Here is a 16840-nt window from a genome sequence, read left to right on the forward strand (position 1 = left end):
GGCGGGGCCTGGGAAGCGCTAGGTGGGCGGGGCTCCAGGCGGCGGAACTGGGCTGGAAGAACACGTGTCCTTAGCGTAGCTAGGGGCAGAAGGGACATCTGAGCTTACCTAGAGGACCCCGCGAGGCTCAAGGGCTAAACTGAGTAGGGGCCTGAACTAGTCAGCTGGTGGGAGAGGGAACGGGACTCCCCACTCGGCTCCCTGTTCGTGATCTTTTTGATTTCTGCTTGAGCGACTGAAAGTTTGCGTTTCCTTCCTGGATGAAAACACAGATTGGCTTTGAGGGCGGAGTAGCTTGCAGTAAAAGTGAATCCAGAACTAGGATTTGGGAGAAACCTTCTTTCTCGGGTTTTATCTAGGAAAAGGCCATCAGGTGCGTGTCTAAACTTTGCTTCATGTTATCAATTTCTCTCCTGATTTTCTGCAAAAGTGACATATCGGATAGGCAGTACAGCGGTTTATAGAATTCTAACTATGGACTTCAGGTCTTCCCTCCTGACAATTTAAGAGGAAACAAACTAGGTTAAGATAATGATTTTTGTATGTAGAGCCGTGATGTGTCTCGGGGTTTGAGGTTTCTGTAACACCTGGAAACTCATATACCTAAAGAGTTACAGAAGACAGGTCAAAAAACAAAACTGGAGAATCTAGAAGTATTTTTCTGTGTATACAGATTGTCAGGAAGAAAGAAAGCTAACTACTCAACAGACTTTAGCAGTTAGAAAGTTTTATTAAATTTAGTGAATTTCTATCCAACTACTGAATCTGATAGTACCCCTCTCACTTTTTGTAAGGCAGGAAGACATTACTTAATTAATTTCAAGGACAGGGTGAGTATGCACTAAGTGATTTGTCAGAATGCTATGCATGTAGAATGTCAAACAGTTCAATATCATTTTAAGAAACTCTTCAAAAAGATAGTGTCCCAAGCCAGAATTTTTATCTTTCTTGGTAGTTTCCTCTGAATCCTTATGAAACTGAGGATTTAGAATCCCGTTTGTCCAGATGTGGCACAAATACTGCCAATTTCACTAAGACCCTTTGTTGATACAAGGTATGAGATGAAACCTCTTAATATGCCATACATACATATATATACATACACACACATACATGAAATCAGTATCATTTTAGTTGTGAGATTAAAGTAATATTTACTTTTTAAAAAAACATTTAGTGTATGACAGAAGCTTACTCAACAGCAAAACATTAGTTTATCAAGTTGAAAAGCTCCTTGGTTTTTTCTTTATCCCCAAATGTCACCCAATTTGGTTATGGGAACAAGTAAGCTGGGAGAATCTGTGTTCAGGGAGAGAGATTTTCCTGATTATCTCCAAGATCTTCATAGCTAGTTGTGAATAGAGGAAGGCTTCCACAAAGAGCTGGCTCCTGGCTTGTCCCCAGGGCTGCCATTTAACACTTAGATTATGCTTACAGTTCAACTTCAACATGTGCTTCAAATGCACGCTCTAGAGAAGCGGCCTCTCTAGTCTCCAGGTGGATCTGTGACAGTGTCATTACCAAGCTTGGCACTTGTGTCAGTTTTCACAGGTCAAGAATATACAGTCAGAAACCTGTAAACTGAACCCGGGCAGCTGCACATCTGCATGCTCTGGAGGCACGAGGCTGATGATCCATCTCTTGGGGACTTAACCCCTGTGGGATGAATCTGTTTCTTCTCTGTGCTGGAGAACTCAGGTATGGTCCTGACTACCCTCCCCTGGTTCTGATACAGTTCTCTTTCAGGAGAGGGGAAAAGCTGACGTTTTTGAAAATAAAGGGATTCATGTTTCAGAAAACTCTGCCTCTTCAGGCAAACACCACTGTAGCCAGAGATACAATTAGCATGGACTTTTCTACATTTTTAACTTAATATCACATCATACTCATTTCCCTCTTGTTCTTACTTTTTTTTTTTAAGGAACTGAGCTCTTTCTAGAAGGGTCCACCTTGACTCATGAAGAGGAGAGACTGAAATGAGGTCACGCCCACACTCAGACCTCCTTTAGCTGCTCAGGCAGTTACCTGAGCATGCTTACCATATTCCTTAACTCCATTCCTTGCATAGCTGAGGCTTGGTACAAGACTCATTCTCTTTTAGGGTGTAATGTTATTCAGCTGCTGCAACTTTTATTGCATCTTCCAATGATTTCAGTATTTATTGCCCTTGATGTGATTCAAAACAGCAAAATGTTCACACATACAGATGTGGCCAACCATTGAGAATAAGACTAAGCTGACATTTTTGCAGGAGATTGTGACAAGACATTCTTTCCAAGTTTGCAGATACAGGTAACTTGCACGGCCATTTTTTTGTTAAGCCAGTAGTCTTGGCCACCATTTCTCATTGCTCTGCACTCTAAGAATTCTTAAGATGATGTTTTAAGACCCAAACTCAGAATATTTTAAAGATTTTTTTGATATGGACCAATTTTAAAGTATTTATTGAATTTGTTACAGTATTGCTTTTGTTTTAATGTTTTGGCTTTTGGGCACCAAGGCATGTGGAATTTTAATTCCCCAATCAGAGTTCGAACCCTCGCCCCCTGCATTGGAGGGTGAAGTCTTAACCACTGGACCACCAGGGAAGTCCCAAACAGATTATTTTAGTATTCGAGTTTTATTGTCACTAAATGTTAGGAAGTTCCAGACATTTGGGAGCTATAACTAAAAAGACCTATGCCCTTGTGGAAATTAAATAGTAAAACTTAAAGACAGAATACTTTTATATTAGAAGCAAAAAATATTCACTGTGTTTGCTGTGAAAGGTTAGGAGTAGAGGTTCTGGGGTCAAACTACATGGTCTTGAGTTTAGACCCTACCAACTTTATTTATTTACTCATTCCACATGTATTGAGTGACAAGTGATTTTCAGTGTGCAGACTTACACATATATTGTCATCAGTTCAGTTGCTCAGTTGTGTCCGACTCTTTGCGACCCCATTGGCTGCAGTACACCAGGCTTCCCTGTCCATCACCAACTCCTGCAGCCTACTCAAACTCATGTCTATCACGTTGGTGATGCCAGCCAACCATATCATCCTCTGTCATCCCCTTCTCCTCCCACCTTCAATCTTTCCCAGGATCAGGGTCTTTTCCAGTGAGTTGGTTCTTCACATCCAGGTGGCCAAAGTACTGGAGCTTCAGCTTCAGCATCAGTCCTTCCAATAAATATTCAGGACTGATTTCCTTTAGGATTGACTGGTTGGATCTCCTTGCAGGCCAGTTCAGTTCAGTTCAGTTCAGTCGCTCAGTCGTGTTCGACTCTTTGCAACCCCATGAATCGCAGCACGCCAGGCCTCCCTGTTCATCACCATCTCCCGGAGTTCACTCAGATTCATGTCTATCAAGTCCGTGATGCCATCCAGCCGTCTCATCCTCGGTCGTCCCCTTCTCCTCCTGCCCCCAATCCCTCCCAGCATCAGAGTCTTTTCCAATGAGTCAACTCATCGCATGAGGTGGCCAAAGTACTGGAGTTTCAGCTTTAGCATCGTTCCTTCCAAAGAAATCCCAGGGTTGATCTCCTTCAGAATGGACTGGTTGGATCTCCTTGCAGTCCAAGGGACTCTCAAGAGTCTTCTCCAACATCACAGTTCAAAAGCATCAATTCTTTGGCACTCAGCTTTCTTTATAGTCCAACTCTCACATTCATACACGACTACTGGAAAAAACAAAGCTCTGACTAGAGGGACCTTTGTTGGTAAAGTATTGTCTCTGCTTTTGAATATGCTGTCTAGGTTGGCCATAACTTTTCTTCCAAGGAGCAAGCGTCTTTTAATTTCATGGCTGTAGTTACCACTGCAGTGATTTTGGAGCCCCCCAAAATAAAGTCTGATACTGTTTCCATTGTTTCCCCATTTATTTGCCATGAAGTGATGGGACTGAATGCCATGATCTTAGTTTTCTGCATGTTGAGCTTTAAGCCAACTTTTTCACCCTCCTCTTTTACTTTCATCAAGAGGCTCTTTAGTTCTTCACTTTCTGCCGTAACGGTGGTGCCATCTGCGTGTCTGAGGTTATTGATATTTCTCCCGGCAATCTTGATTCCGGCTTGAGTTTCATCCAGCCCTGCATTTCACATGATGTACTCTGCATAGATGTTAAATAAGCAGGGTGACAATATACAGACTTGACGTACTCCTTTCCCAGTTTGGAACCAGTCCGTTGTTCCATGTCCAGTACTGTTACTTCTTAACCTGCATACAGATTTCTCAGGAGACATGTAAGATGGTCCGGTATTCCCTCTCTTGAAGAATTTTCCACAGTTTGTGTGATTAACACAATCAAAGGCTTTGGTGTAGTCAATGAAACAGAAATAGATGTTTTTCTGGAATTCTCTTGCTTTTTCGATGATCCAACGGATGTTGGCAATTTGGTTTTTTTGTTTTGTTTTGTTTTGTTTTGATGTTGGCAATTTGATCTCTTGTTCCTGTGCCTTTTCTAAATCCAGCTTGAACATCTGGAAGTTCTCGATTCATGTACTGTTGAAGCCTAGCTTGGAGAATTTTAAGCACTGCTTTACTAGCGTGTGAGACGAGTGCGATTGTGCAGCAGTTTGAACATTCTTTGGCATGCCTTTGAGATCCCACATGCTGGGGAGCAACTAAGCCCATGTGCCCACAATTACTAACTAAGCCTGTGGTATAGAGTCCAGTAACTGCAACTACTGAGCCCTCACACCACAACTGCTGAAGCGTGTGCACCCTAGAGCCTGTGAAATTACAAAAATAGAAAACAGACAAAAAGAATTCAATGAAGAATTTGGGACTTTCCTGGTGGTCCAGTGGCCAAGACTCCCCACTTCCAATGCAGGGAGCCCTGGTTTGCCACAAGTAAGAGCTGACATGCTGCCACTAAAGAAGATCTCACAGTGCCACAAGGAAGACCCTGTGCAGCCAAATAAGTCAGTATTTTTAACTTAAAGAAGAATTCAGTGAAGAATTTTAAGCGGGAGAGTGCAATGGAGTTGTTTTCATTTTATAAAGATCACTCTGGTGGGCACGTGGCAGTGGAGACTGACTAGAGTCAGGAATGCCAGGTAGGAAGACGGTCTCCTGCTAACCCAGGTGAGAGATGGTGGTGGTAGCTGGGATGAAGAAAAATAGTAATATTAAAGTGGTAACGAAGAACTGAAATCTGTGTAAAAATTGGTGATTGACCAATTTAGGAGAAACACGAGTATATGATGGGCAAGTGAAGCGTGAGTGGACGAAATCAGCCATGGAGAGGGTGTTGAGGGAGAAGAAAGTGGAACATGCAAGTTCGGGAAGCAATATTCCAGGGATTGTCCGAGGACACGAGAGGTAAGAGTGATCATCTTGCTATGAAGGAAAAACTTCACGAGAGAACAAAAAGACAAGGAACAACAACAATGTATATTAGTTTTTCAACAGAGAAGAATACCTTTTAAGTACCTCACTTTTCATGAATTATTTAAAAATAGTAATACATGTTATTTGTGGAATATTTGGAAAGTACAGGAAGGAATAAAGAAATATAAGAAGGAAAACATTCTAAAGATTACTTCTGTGAATTTTGTGGTTTATCACCAATCATTTTTCTGTCAGTGTGCATATACAATAAACACACCCACGTTTTCTTTTACAAACTGAGATACTATGAATCCAGTCTTGGATGCTGTTTGTTTTCTTTTTCCATTGACGTTATATCTGAAGCATTTCCCCACTTTCATTGGTACTTTAAATAATTGGATAGAAAGAAAAACAGGTATGATTTTCTTTTTTTGAAAAGGAAAATCATTTTAGAGAAAAATAGGAGGAAAAAATCTTCCTTTTAAAGGTAAAGCTTATTCTGACTTAAGGTGTACCACCTTGCCCTTGATACCACGCTGAATATCCATCTAAGCTAACGTGTCACTCACAGAACAGAAAACCCAGATGAGTAGTTTTTTCTTACTTTTTTAAAAATTTGGCTGCACTGGGTCTTAGTTGCAGCAGGCGGGACCTTTTAGCTGTGGCACTTGGGATCTTCAGCCAAGGCAAGTGAACTTGTTGAGGCATATGGGATATAGTTTCCTGACCTGGGCTCCTTGTGTTGGGAGCGCAGAGTCTTAGCCACTGGACCACCAGAGGAGTCCCAGAAAACCCAAATGAGACAATCATTTTCAGTGAGGGGAAGGCTTTGTGGCAAAGCTAGATTTGCACCCTCTAACTGGATGTGTAAGTGTAATACCTACTGGGGACTTTCCAGGTGGCTCTAGTGGTAAAGAACCTGCCTGCCAACACAGAAGATATGAGAGTCGCGGGTTTAATCCCTGGGTAGGGAGATCTCCTAGAGAAGGGGATGGCAACCCACTCCAGTATTCTTGCCTGGAGAATCCCATAGACAGAGGAACCTGGTGGGCTACAGTCCATAGGGTCGCAAAGAGTTGGACACGACTGAAGCAACTTAGCACACATGTACACACGCCACCTGATAAGATGCAATGAGATAAACACAGCATCACATCTTGGCTAACTCTCAGAAGGCAAATAAACTGAACATAATCATGAAGATACATCAGGTGCACCCAGATTGAGGGACAGTCTACAAAATAACTGCCCTGCTGTGACAGCGCACAAGCATGGGCAAGAGGAGCTACCCCACGTCCGAGGTCAGGGGCAGAAGCTGGGAGGACCCCATGCCCGAGGGGCGGCAGCCAAGAGGAGCTACCCCATGTCCGAGGTCAGGGGTGGTGGCCCAGGGGAGCTACCCACTCCGCCCCACGAGGATACAGACGGCAGCCGGGAGGAGCTACCCCACATCCAAGGAGTGGTGGCTGCGCAGGCGCAGGAGACCTAGAGGAGACCCACGTTCAAGGTCAGGAGGGGCAGCGGTGAGGCGATACCTCTCCTCCAAGGTAAGGAGCAGCGGCTATGCTTTGCTGGAGCAGCCGTGAAGAGATACCCCACGTACATGGTAAGAGAAACCCAAGTAAGACGGTAGGTGTTGCAAGAGGGCATCAGAGGGCAGACACACGGAAACCATAATCACAGAAAACTAGTCAATCTAATCACACTAGGACCACAGCCTTGTCTAACTCAATGAAACTAAGCCATGCCCTGTAGGGCCACCCAAGACGGGCAGGTCACGGTGGAGAGGTCTGACAGAATGTGGTCCACTGGAGAAGGGAATGGCAAACCACTTCAGTATTCTTGCCTTGAGAACCCCATGAACACTATGAAAAGGCAAAATGATATGATATTGAAAGAGGAACTCCCCAGGTCGGTAGGTGCCCAATATGCTACCGGAGATCAGTGGAGAAATAACTCAGAAAGAATGAAGGGATGGAGCCAAAGCAAAAACAATGCCCAGTTGTGAATGTGACTGGTGATAGAAGCAAGGTCTGATGCTGTAAAGAGCAATACTGCATAGGAACCTGGAATGTCAGGTCCATGAATCAAGGCAAATTGGAAGTGGTCAAACAGGAGATGGCAAGAGTGAACGTCGACATTCTAGGAATCAGCGAACTAAAATGGACTGGAATGGGTGAATTTAACTCAGATGACCATTATATCTACTACTGCAGGCAGGAATCCCTCAGAAGAAATGGAGTAGCCATCATGTCAACAAAAGAGTCTGAAATGCAGTACTTGGATGCAATCTCAAAAACAACAGAATGATCTCTGTTCATTTCCAAGGCAAACCATTCAATATCACAGTAACCCAAGTCTATGCCCCAACCAGTAATGCTGAAGAAGCTGAAGATGAACGGCTCTATGAAGACCTACAAGACATTTTAGAACTAACACCCAAAAAAAGATGTCCTTTTCATTATAGGAGACTGGAATGCAAAAGTAGGAAGTCAAGAAACACCTGGAGTAACAGGCAAATTGGATGGAGGAGCCTGGTAGGCTGCAGTCCATGGGGTTGCTAAGAGTCAGACACGACTGAGCGACTTCACTTTCACTTTTCCTTTCATGCACTGGAGAACGAAGTGGCAACCTACTCCAGTATTCTTGCCTGGAGAATCCCAGGGACGAGGGAGCCTGGTGGGCTGCCGTCTATGGGGTGGCACAGAGTCTGACACAACTGAAACGACTTAGCAGCAGCAGCAGCAGTACCTCTTGTCTTTGCCCTGTGCCTTTGTCTTCCTTTTCCCTTTAGCAGGTGTTGTCATCTATGAAGACTCTTTCCGAGTCATTTTCTGGCCAGTTGTTTCTTCCCTTCCTGGTTGCACCCCCATAATGACTACTGGCTCGTGGCATCATTTTCTGCATTCAGCCTTGCCCTCCAGCTTTACACACCTTTTTCCACCTGTAGCGTTTCCTCTGTGTCCTTTTTTTCAAGTCTTGCTCTGATTCCTTTTTCCTTTCAACCTTGGGATCAAAATTCAGGCTAGTAAGCTGAGCTATTGCTAATTATAATACCTTCAGTATTTCAGTCCAGAGAAGGCAATGGCACCCTACTGCAGTACTCTTGCTTGGAAAATCCCATGGATGGAGGAGCCTGGTGGGCTGCAGTCCATGGGGTCACTAAGAGTCGGACACGACTGAGTGACTTCATTTTCCCTTTTCACTTTCATGCACTGGAGAAGGAAATGGCAACCTACTCCAGTATTCTTGCCTGGAGAATCCCAGGGACGAGGGAGCCTGGCAGGCTGCCATCTATGGGGTCGCACAGAGTCGGACACGACTGAAGCAACTTGGCAGTAGCAGCAGCAACAGGCAAATTTGGCCTTGGAATATGGAATGAAGCAGGGCAAAGACTAATAAAGCTTTGCCAAGAGAACGCACTGGTCATAGCAAACACCCTCTTCCAACAACACAAGAGAAGACTCTACACATGGACATCACCAGATGGTCAACACCAAAATCAGACTGATTTTATTCTTTGCAACCGAAGACGGAGAAGCTCCATACAGTCAGCAAAAACATGAATGGGAGCTGACTGTGGCTCAGATCATGAACTCCTTATTGGCAAATTCAGACTTAAATTGAAGAAAGTAGGGAAAACCACCAGACCATTCAGATATGACCTAAATCAAATCCCTTATGATTATACAGTGGAAGTGAGAAATAGATTTAAGGGCCTAGATCTGATAGAGTGCCTGATGAACTATGGAATGAGGTTCGTGACACTGTACAGGAAACAGGGATCAAGACCATCCCCATGGAAAAGAAATGCAAAAAAGCAAAATGGCTGTCTGGGGAGCCCTTACAAATAGCTGTGAAGAGAAGAGAAGCAAAAAGCAAAGGAGAATACGAAAGATATAAACATCTGAATGCAGAGTTCCAAAGAATAGCAAGAAGAGATAAGAAAGCCTTCCTCAGCAATCAATGCCAAGAAATAGAGGAAAACAAAAGAATGGGAAAGACTAGAGATCTCTTCAAGAAAATTAGAGATACCAAGGGAACATTTCATGCAAAGATGGGCTTGATAAAGGACAGAAATGGTATGGACCTAACAGAAGCAGAAGATATTACGAAGAGGTGGCAAGAATACAGAAGAATACAGAAGAACTGTACAAAAAAGATCTTCATGACCCAGATAATCACGATGGTGTACTCACTCACCTACAGCCAGACATCCTGGAATGTGAAGTCACGTGGGCCTTAGAAAACATCACTATGAACAAAGCTAGTGGAGGTGATGGAATTCCAGTTGAGCTGTTTCAAATCCTGAAAGATAATGCTGTGAAAGTGCTGCACTCAATATGCCAGCCAATTTGGAAAACTCAGCAGTGGCCACAGGACTGGAAAAGGTCAGTTTTCATTCCAATCCCAACGAAAGGCAATGCCAAAGAATGCTCAAACTACTGCACAATTGCACTCATCTCACACGCTAGTAAAGTAATGCTCAAAATTCTCCAAGCCAGGCTTCAGCAATACGTGAACCATGAACTTCCAGATGTCCAAGCTGGTTTTAGAAAAGGCAGTGGAACCAGAGATCAAATTGCCAACATCCGCTGGATCAGGGAAAAAGCAAGAGAGTTCCAGAAAAACACCTATTTCTGCTTTATTGACTATGTCAAAGCCTTTGACTGTGTGGATCACAATAAACTGTGGAAAATTCTGAAAGAGATGGCAATACCAGACCACCTGACCTGCCTCTTGAGAAACCTATATGCAGGTCAGGAAGCAACAGTGAGAACTGGATATGGAACAACAGACTGGTTCCAAGTAGGAAAAGGAGTACGTCAAGGCTGTATATTGTCATCCTGTTTATTTAACTTCTATGCAGAGTACATCATGAGAAACGCTGGGCTGGAAGAAGCACAAGCTGGAATCAAGATTGCCGGGAGAAATATCAATCACCTCAGATATGCAGGTGACACCACCCTTATAGCAGAGAGTGAAGAGGAACTAAAAAGCCTCTTGATGAAAGTGAAAGAGGAGAGTGAACAAGTTGGCTTAAAGCTCAACATTCAGAAAACTATGATCACGGCATCTGGCCCCATCACTTCATGGGAAATAGAAAGGGAAACAGTGTCAGACTTTATTTTTTGGGGCTCCAAAATCACTGCAGATGGTGACTGCAGCCATGAAATTAAAAGATGCTTACTCCTTGGAAGAAAAGTTAGGACCAACCTAGACAGAATATTCAAAAGCAGAGACATTACTTTGCTGACTAAGGTCTGTCTAGTCAAGGCTATGGGTTTTCTAGTAGTCATGTATGGATGTGAGAGTTGGACTGTGAAGAAAGCTAAGCGCCGAAGAATTGATGCTTTTGAACTGTGGTGTTGGAGAAGACTCTTGAGAGTCCCTTGGACTGCAAGGAGATCCAACCAGTCCATTCTGAAGGAGATCAACCCTGGGATTTCTTTGGAAGGAATGATGCTGAAGCTGAAACTCCAGTACTCTGGCCACCTCATGCAGAGAGTTGACTCATTGGAAAAGACTCTGATGCTGGGAGGGATTGGGGGCAGGAGAAGGGGACAACAGAGGATGAGATGGCTGGATGGCATCACGGACTCAATGGGCCTGAGTCTGAGTGAACTCCGGGAGTTGGTGATGGACAGGGAGGCCTGGCATGTTGCGATTCATGGGGTCACAAGGAGTCGGACATGACTGAGCTACTGAACTGAACTGAACCTTGAGAAGTATCAAGGCCTTGACAGCCTAAGGCTGTCTCTTTTTTCTAGAAACTTATTGAGGGCTGAAAACAAGCAAGTTGCAACATCTGAACCTTTTTTTCACCCTGACAACTCCCTAATGCTCCATATTAGTATGCACATGGTCTAAGTCCCAAGGCACTAGAGATGACACCTACTACCTAATAAAGACTGTCACCTTCTCAGACCAGGACAGTCATTACTCCTTTTACTCTACTTTTTCTATGGAGCAGAATCCAAATTTTAGGATCAGTTACACACAAACTCCCATCCTGTTAACAATTTCTATGTCTTTTAGGACTCTCCCTTTTTTAAGAGAAAATGCAATTCCACGATGTTTTAAACGATAAGGAGATGTTACTGGTTCACACATGTGAAGAATCAGGGACAGAATAAGCTTAGGAACTGCCTAATACAGAGCTCAAACAATGTTACCAGGGTGAAGTTTCCTGATCTCTCAGTTCCGCTTCCGTTGTGTTGGTTCAGCGTTTCTTAGGGCTGCATCCTTCCTCATTCATATCCATCAGGAAGGAGAGTGTTTTTTCCCCCATGTAAATCATTCTCAAAGGATGAGGTAGTTATAACACAATTTTCAAACAGCAAAAGTATGGGTAGTTTTCTCTTCTCAAAGATGGCATATTCTACCTTTAACATCAGCACCATCAGCATGAAAACTCTAAGTGGATGATTTTCAGTCCAGTTACACTCTTTCACCACTATGTGGATGACTCCATCACTGTTGAATCTTCAACTGCAAAAGTGACTTGAATAAAAATATATGTGACTTTTAAAGACACTGGATGGGTAGGTCAAGTTTGTTGTCTTGTTAAAGGCTGACCAAGTAGCAAACAGAAAGTATGGATGACTTGCTGAGACTTGCTTATCCTTTGATTTCATGAATTACTCTCAAATTTTCAACAAAACACCTCATGTCTACAGAGATCAGTCTCCTCCATACCTCTCATCACACACGTGTAAAATTCATTTTGCTGCTTATCCAGATTCTCCTACTCCTGTGCTCAGAAACAGATTACCATGTCATCACAGGGCACTGCCACCTGGACACTCAAACACATTTCTTTCTTTCTCAGTAATGTTTAAAAGCCTTCTACCTTTGTTTGTATCAGGCAGGAAGTTATGACATACATCTTGAGAAGCCAGACTTTCCAACATGCAAAATGGGCAAGGCTTGCATGACCAGAAAGAGCTTGTGATGGTTTTTCTGGTCGTCTTTCCAAAATTTAATGTTTGTTCCAAACAAAGCAGATTTATACCCTGACAGAGGTGGAACATTCAACATATAGGCCCTTGTTTTACAGGAACAGTTGGGGGGGCAGGGGATTCATAAAGAAGTAGTCACTGGAACTGCCAGAGACACTCATTTCTAATTAGAGAAACACAACTTGAAACAAAGAGTTTGATTCAATAAAAAGGACATTTGAGTGCATCGCCTAAGACACAGTCATGTAAGTACCTATAGTATGGCATAGTTGTGTAAATGTGTTTAAAAAAAAAGTGTGATAAAGGACACATAGAACTGTCTTCAACATTTCCTGTGAGAAATCTGAAACACATTTATGTTTCTAAGAAAGTTACATTTACAGAAACTTCTACAGTTAGTAGTCTGTCTCCACTAAAATGAAATTTAAACTGAAAACTATTTGCCCCGAGAGCATGTTAGGAATGTCAGAAATGATAAATCATCCACAATCTTTTCAAGACCATTTGCACAATAAAATCAAAACACCACTTTCCCCAGAAGATGACAAAGGGGAATAAGGAAAATGCCCTCTAGCTTCCTGGCAACTTAGAATATGTGAAACAGAAGCTTAATTAAGGAGCCCCAGCCCAAGAGAAACAATACTGTCAGTATTAATATTTACTAAAGGAAAGAAGTCCCAATAAATATTAAATATGTATTGAAGGGAAGGGAGGAGAGCACAGAACTGGAACTCAAGAAACAGGCTATATTCTCAATCATGAGCTATGTGACCCGGGGTAAGTTACTTCAACCTCTCTGTAACTCCCTTTACTCATCTCTAAAATGAGGGAGTTGGGTTATGATCTCTAAAGATTCTATTCTAAATATCATTTATTTTGTGTGTTAGTGTGAAAGACAGTAAGAAATTGTCCTGTTCCTTGAGAAATATTAATTTCGATTTAAACTAAGTATCTGGAACCTGAGTTACTGTCACCCCTGGGGATCTTCGAAAGATCTGAAACTAAAATAAGAGTTGCAACCATCATTATCATTTTCTAAAGAACTACACTCCCTATAATTGCAATGTATTAATAGTATTATACTATATGCCCCCTATGGGATCTCTTTCCCTTTCTCAGCCGTAATTCCTTCAGCTCTCTCTCCCACGCTGTATCTTTACCAACAGTATTCCCAGCACACAAACTGAGCTTCAGAGAAACAGGAACATTCAGAAAGCCCTGGACTGACTGTAAAGTCAGTGGCTATGCATAGGCCTCTTCTATTCATTGATTCAACAAGTATTTCCAACTGGGGTCACACCCCGCATGGGTAACAAAGTTTTTTTTTTTTTTTTTTTAATCACTTCTCTGCTGCAAGGAGCTTACGTGTACACGGCTGAGAGCATGGATTTCCCTGCACAGCCCCTCTGGGCAACACACGCTATCGGCTAAAGCTGCAGATTTCAGTCAGTTCGAGCATCCAGGACCGCGCCTCCTCCTGGCCGGCTCCCGCCGGAGCAGGCTTTTACTCCTGCGACCGAGCACTGACCCCTCTGCCAGGCCGAGCGGTTACTGCTCCCAACTGATGACACCTGCAGTCTGGGTAGCCCGAGATCCGGAAGGTGGCCGCTGAGCCAACCACCAGCGCGGTGCCGGGCGGTATTCCAGGCCTCTGCCGGACGCAAGTTCCCCTTTCCAAAGGCCCCGCCGCTACTGCCGCTGAGAATCGGGCTCTAGCGGCCGCTGAGAGGAGGAGAGGGCGGGGCCTGCGCCCCTCCGCGCCCGTTGCCCTGACGACACGCAAGCCATCCTGGGAACTTCGCCTTTCTGGTCTGGCTTAGGGACTGGGATCCCACAGCGCCGCCTGCAGGCAGGAGGAGCCAAGAATCCCCAGAGGCATCCTGGTAGCGAGGCGCTTTCAGCTAGCTGTTCAGTCGCTAAATGCTAAATGCTCTTTGCGACCCCAGAGACTGCAGCATGCCAAGCTTCCCTGTCCTTCACTATCTTCCGGAGTTTGCTCAAATTCATGTCCATTGAGTCGGTGATGCTATCTAACCATCCCATCCTCTGCCGCCCCTTCCCCTTTGGCCTTCAGTCTTTCCCAGGATCTGAGTCTTTTCCATTGAGTGGCTCTTTGAATCAGGTGGCCAAAGTACTGGAGTTTCAGCTTTAGCATCAGTACTTCCAGTGAATATCCAGGGTTGATTTCCTTTAGGATTAACTGGTTTGATCTTGTAGTCCAAGGGACTCTCAAGAGTCTTCTCCAGCACCATGATTCCCAAGCATCAATTCTCTGGCAGGGCTCAGCCTTCTTTATGGTCCAACTCTCACATCTCTACGTGACTACTGGAAAAACCATAGCTTTGACTATACAGACCTCTGTTGGTCAAGTGATGTCTGCTTTTTAATAACACCATCTAGGTTTGTCATAGTTTTCTAAGGAGCAAGCATCTTCTAATTTCATGGCCTGCAGTCACTACCTACAGTGATTCTGGAGCCCAAGAAAATAAGATTTATCCCTGCTTCCACTTTTCCCCCTTCTGTTTGCCACAAAGTGATGTGAACAGATGTCATGATCTTAGTTTTTTTAATCCTGATGTTCATCCAGTAGGTGTCCATGACTCCCAGGATGTCTTGACTGGGACTGCTAAAATTTAAACTCTGGCCTCTTTCTCCTTTGATAATTACACAAGGTTGGACCTAAAATTGATAGGCATATAAATCAGGGAGGTGCATTGTGTAAGGTTGTCCTTTTTCTGCCTCAATTTTTGGTACTCTACTCCTTCTCGTCTGTGAAAACAACTAATCAGTAGTTGACCTCATAGAAGACATAGACATTTTTATTTGAACCAACCTGAGGATTATCACAATGGAGACAGTCCTTCAGAGAGTTCTGAAGACTGTTTCACCCGTCAGAAGTCAAAACACAGTTATACAGGTTTTTGAGACAAAGGTTACACATCAAAGTACTAGTTGCCAACCAATAAGGCAACTAGTGCGTTACTGTGACCCCTTAGAGGACAGAGAAAAGAATATTAACTCTTGAGGTGTTACACTGCCGGTACCAGGAGGAAACTGCGAGTAGGCACTCCTGTGTCCTCTAAGGCGGTCTAGTTAGTGTGTAACGCAGGTGCACAATGCACGCTAGAGGGAGGGTAATGGCAGAGGGAAACTTTTCTCTTTCGGATATGCTGCATGGCATGTGGGACCTTAGTTCCCTGACCAGGCCACCCTGAGCAGTGGAAGCTCAGAGATCTAACCAATGGATGGCTAGGAGTCCCCAGGGCAGAGAGACAATTTTATGTTTAAAAACTTTCTTGCCCTGTCTTAAAAATAACTATTTCACCACCCTCTTCAGCGCTTCCCAGGTGGCTCAGTGATAGAGTTTGCCTGTCAATACAGGAGATGCAGGATCAATCCCCCTGGAGTAGGAAATGGCAACCATCTCCAGTATTCTTGCCTGCAAAATTCCATGGACGGAGGAGCCTGGTGAGCTACAGTCCATGGGGCCTTAAAGAGTCAGACACGACTTAGTGACTAACCACCACCACCGCCACCACCCGGTTATCTAACTGATTCTCTCAGATGTTTCAGGTATACAATCATATGATGCATTCCATAATGTTAAGTAATAGCTCAGCAGTGATCTTCTTGATTTTAATGGGAAAAAAGTGTTTAAACCATTCTGTCACTTTAATATGATCATTGTTGGGCCAGTCATATTTATTAGTCCTTTGCGTGTGGTGTGTGCTTAGTCGCTGTCATGTCTGACTCTTTGGGAACCCATAGACTGTAGCCCGCCAGGTTCCTCTGTCCGTGGGGATTCTCCAGGCAAGAGTACTGGAGTGGGTTGTCATGTCCTCCTCCAGGTGATCTTACCAACCTGGGGATCAAACCCAGGTCTCCCACATTGCAGGTGGATTCTTAACTGTCTGAATTACCAGAGAAGCTCAAGAATTCTAGAGTGGGCAGCCTATCCCTTCTCCAAGGGAACTTCCCCACCCAGGGATCAAACCAAGGTCTCCTGCATTGCAGGCAGAGTCTTTACCAGCTGAGCTACCCAGGAAGCCCATTCCTTTGTAGAAGACAGAACTTTTCTTTTTTTTGCAAGTCACAGATTCCACCAGATTGTGGTAGCATTGATTTAGAAATTTTGGGTAAGGAAGAGAAGTTTTAGAAACTTGTGCTTAAAATAATACCTTCGTTCCCAGAAATCCCTCAATTCTTTAGACACCACTCTGGATCTTTTTCATTTGTAATGTGGGCAACCTGGAGTACTTGGGTTTAGCTGGGTGGTGCCCTTTTTCTCAACTTCCTCCACAACACTTCCAGTTTCTAATAAGATTCAAACACTCTGGATCTTTTACTGCCTCTGAGATCCTCCAATTCTGTACATATTTAAGATCTACTTAGTTCTGCCAGGTCTTAGCTGTGACACACAGATCTGTGATCTTCACTGTGGCATGCAAGATCTTTAGCTGTGGCATGCGACTTCTTAGTTGCAGCATGTGGGATCTAGTTCCCTGACCAGGGGTCGAACTGAGGCCCCCTGCATTGCGATTATGGAGTCTTAGCCACTGGACCACC

At 43.9% G+C, this 16840-nt stretch overlaps 1 long non-coding RNA gene across 1 annotated transcript; it reads left to right on the forward strand.

Annotated features, from left to right (window-relative positions):
- The first annotated feature begins 28 nt into the window (after nt 1-28).
- LOC138438952 (uncharacterized) lies at nt 29-5518 on the forward strand. Its single transcript, XR_011256513.1, has 3 exons — nt 29-373; nt 1543-1698; nt 4451-5518. It is a non-coding gene; the product is annotated as an uncharacterized lncRNA (long non-coding RNA).
- The last annotated feature ends 11322 nt before the right edge of the window (nt 5519-16840 follow it).

The sequence above is a fragment of the Ovis canadensis genome, chromosome 4 (assembly GCF_042477335.2).
Source record: "Ovis canadensis isolate MfBH-ARS-UI-01 breed Bighorn chromosome 4, ARS-UI_OviCan_v2, whole genome shotgun sequence".
Classification (NCBI taxonomy): Eukaryota; Metazoa; Chordata; class Mammalia; order Artiodactyla; family Bovidae; genus Ovis; species Ovis canadensis.